Here is a 3,581-nt window from a genome sequence, read left to right as displayed (position 1 = left end):
CCCGTGCTGTTGGCACAACGGGGAGGCTGTAGAAGCTCCCTGCAGCTCAGAGCAGCACAGTCCGACAGGGAGCTGCACCAGTCCAGTGTCAGCGTGAAGCCACAACGCTAATCCTAAGGATGTAGATTTATGTTAAGCAATATTTACATTGCCCCGTTTATCCCAGCTACTATTTAAATGAGCTGAGCTTCTCATATGGCACCTGTAGAGAATAAATTTGTGGTAAGCATGGTTTAAGGGCATGGCTTTATAGGTAACTGCACCAATGAGGACAGCTGGGTAAAGAGAGGTTTTCTGATGCTCACCTCCCTTCTTTGGAGCCTCCCCATGTATATCTCTAACGATCCCTGGGGATGAACAGTGACTTTCAAGTTTGTTAGACAAGGATATTTTCTTATAGCTGCTATTCATCCCTTGCCCTAAGGCCTAGCTGTACACAGTGCTTTCTATACAGGCTTCAAATGCAAGGTCTGAAGCTTCTTTTGGCAGCAGAAAGAGTTGCTGCTTGAGTATTTTTTCTGTAACAGGTGTAATCACCCATAAACTTTACAGCACGAGGCATGGAAGAATGTTTTGCCTCCTAATAACTGAAAACGAAAGGCATCACAGAGATTAACGTATCTTCTTTTTAAACACTGGAACACTTAGGATAGCACAGGTCTTGGGTCGGTCAAATGTTTTGCTGAGCCAACAGAAAGAGCCAACTTCCTTGTAAAGCCACAGCTACAGGGAGAAGAGCCTCACTGACAGGTGTAGTAACAGAAATAACTTCAGGCTGACATCTCTGCAGACAACAAAACAAAAGAGTAGCATGCCTGTTACTTTGCTAAACCAACGTTGAAGCTGAGGGAAAAGCTTTGATTGCAGAGGTGTTGTCATCGTGACTATTTTTGGTCTGATTTAATTTTTCATTCATTGAATGTTTCATTTATAAACAGCCTCAAAGATGGTCTACTGTTGGTATGTTCCAAAAAGACTTCTTAAGTATTGTTGAATCTTTCTGAGAAATAAATAACATGCTTTCACTGGAAATAGCATGTAATTACCTTCTTAAAAATTTTAAAATGGAAAAAATACAACATTCTGTCTTCCCCTGTGGAGGAGTGGTTTCTTCATTTAGATTATAGGTTTTTACATTTTGTCTATGAATGCACTATGATTATAGATGCAGAAAATAATTGAAGTAAACTCAAAATATATACATTTTGTATTCTTTTGTGAGGATTGTGGTTGCTTCTGCTGCAGTAGCTGTGGGTAACTACAACCAGAATTAGAGTTTTGCTGTGTTGGATTTGATGTAGACCCAGGAAAGAGCCCTAAATGAAGTCCTTCTCTCTTAGTGCAGAACTTAATTTAAATGTGACTAGTGTCTCTTGAATTCCTCAGTCTTGCAGTTCCATTTTCCTGGTGAAGGTAGCTGTTGTGAAGAGGCAGAGCTGTGGGGTGTGTGTCTGGTGAAGTCTATGGGCATGTGACTGACAACAAACTCCAGCTGCACTGTTTGCTCAACAGCAGGCCTGAACGGGGGAGGCAACAGGAAAGCTTGTGAGATGTGCTGTTATATTTCATCCATTTTTAAAGACTCTGAAGTGGAGCAACCAAGGCCAGAGATGGGCCTTAAGGGATGCCATCTCCTAGCCTGTATGCCATGGATATTGCCCTCCTCATTGCAGACCCATGCCTGTAGTGGAATAGCAAGGATTGTACTTTTGCAAATTCCAAATATAAATCTACCATGAGGCTTAAAAATGTATTCCCTGAGTAGATAACCTAGGTTAATAGTGTGCTGGAAGGAAGGAGGGAGGAAGCTAGGTTAATATCCAACATTTTTTGGTAGTGAGGCTGCTGGCTGATTTACTACTGACAAAACCAGACAGGGATGAAAGAGCAGCATACCCCAGTCAAACATATATAATGTCCTCATTGCATATGAAGGGATATGCTTGGTTAAGCATGATACCTCACCCACAGATGCATCTTGTCTCATAGGAAAGGAAACTGTCTGCTAGGTCTGGGTGACCAAACATGCAAGGGAAGAAACTCAGAGAAGTGAGTTGGTTGCACAGTATTTTTGGCTGAAGGGTCAGGCAGTAACAGAGATCAAACATTCTACTGAAGTACCACAACATTGCCAGCTACCAACAAAAAAGCCAGAATATCCTCCTTCCTTTTTGTTACAGAGTTATACAAACTGTGAATAAAAAATAACAGATTTGAAGTTTGGGCTGTTAAGTGTTTGGGGGTATCTTTTTTGTTACCTATGCACACACGAGTTCAAGATATTTTCATATTATAATTACATACTTAAAAAAATATCAAGAAACATGGTTTTTAGATTCTAGTCAGCTCATTACTGAGCCATTAAGAAACTGGTTCCAGCAGCAGAACTATTAGTGAGCTGGTTTCAAGTAGTGTGTGTGCATTGTGATTACTTGGCACTCTGCCTCAGTTTAATTAAGATTTTAAATTTACATTGTGCTATTCAACCATATGTTGCACTAGTGTTTACAAAAGTGAATAGATTCAATTGTCCTCATTTTATAGGTCAGGCCACGGTGTCATTTTGGGGTCAAGGGACAAGGCTGAAGCCACCCGTCCCCTGAAGCAGTCTGGATCTGTTGCTCAACCTGCAGGGTGGCATTTATTCCATACAGCTGAGAAAATGTGGGTGGACATGTACAAACCCTGAACAAAACAATTACAATAATATTATTTAGTAGAACTAGAGTACCTGGTTTGACGTATTTGTTGAGATTTGCGGAGATCACAGAAAAGCTTTGTATCTTGTAGAAGTGCAGTGGCCAATTAAAAAATTTACCTTTGACAGGAAAATGATCAAAGTAAGTGAAGTGGTTTCTCAGAGCCTTAAAGAAAAATGAAAGATAACCACATAATAAGAAACACTATTGTTCCTTCTATCACACTGTCTTCCTATTATCAGCAATTATTTGATGTTCTAATCTTGCATGCCTTATGAATATGAGCAGTCATGAGTAGCATGAACAAAGTTTGCTGGAACAAATGAGCCTGGAAAGGTCAGCTCCCTGCCTTGAATAAATAGGTACAAATGACAATATAGCTGTTTAATCTCCTAGGTGTGGTGTGCTGCATAGAAATGCAGCAACTCTTGTGACATTTTGGGGTTTTACTCAATTTTCAATAAAATGTCCTGCTTGCTGTTTCCCAGCTGTGTGCTCTTCTTCCTAGTGTGTTTTCATAAGCTTTTTTGCTCTGTTTTGTGCAGGTGGAAGGTTGAGTGAGTTATGAGTTGGGTGTGTGTTCACCCACTTTCATAGCATAATCTCCAAAGAAAACTGTTGGCATGGGAACCTTCCCCAAGAGGTTGACATTTAAAATAACATGCTGTGCTTAGCATGAAGTCACTCCTCAGGTTTATCTCTACCATGCCTCCATTTTTGTTATGAAAGGAAACATTATCAGATTTACAGATCTACACAGCAAAAAGTCCTTCCACATTTTTGAGGTTACAGACAAAGCAAAGATAAAACATAGGCACGTGAAGGCACTGAGCACCTCTTTCCTTGCTTTTCTCTCCCAAGACATCTCTGCAGAGCTTGAGT

Source organism: Prinia subflava, chromosome 4, assembly GCF_021018805.1.
Source record: "Prinia subflava isolate CZ2003 ecotype Zambia chromosome 4, Cam_Psub_1.2, whole genome shotgun sequence".
NCBI classification, from domain to species: domain Eukaryota; kingdom Metazoa; phylum Chordata; class Aves; order Passeriformes; family Cisticolidae; genus Prinia; species Prinia subflava.
This window is presented reverse-complemented; position numbering follows the sequence as displayed.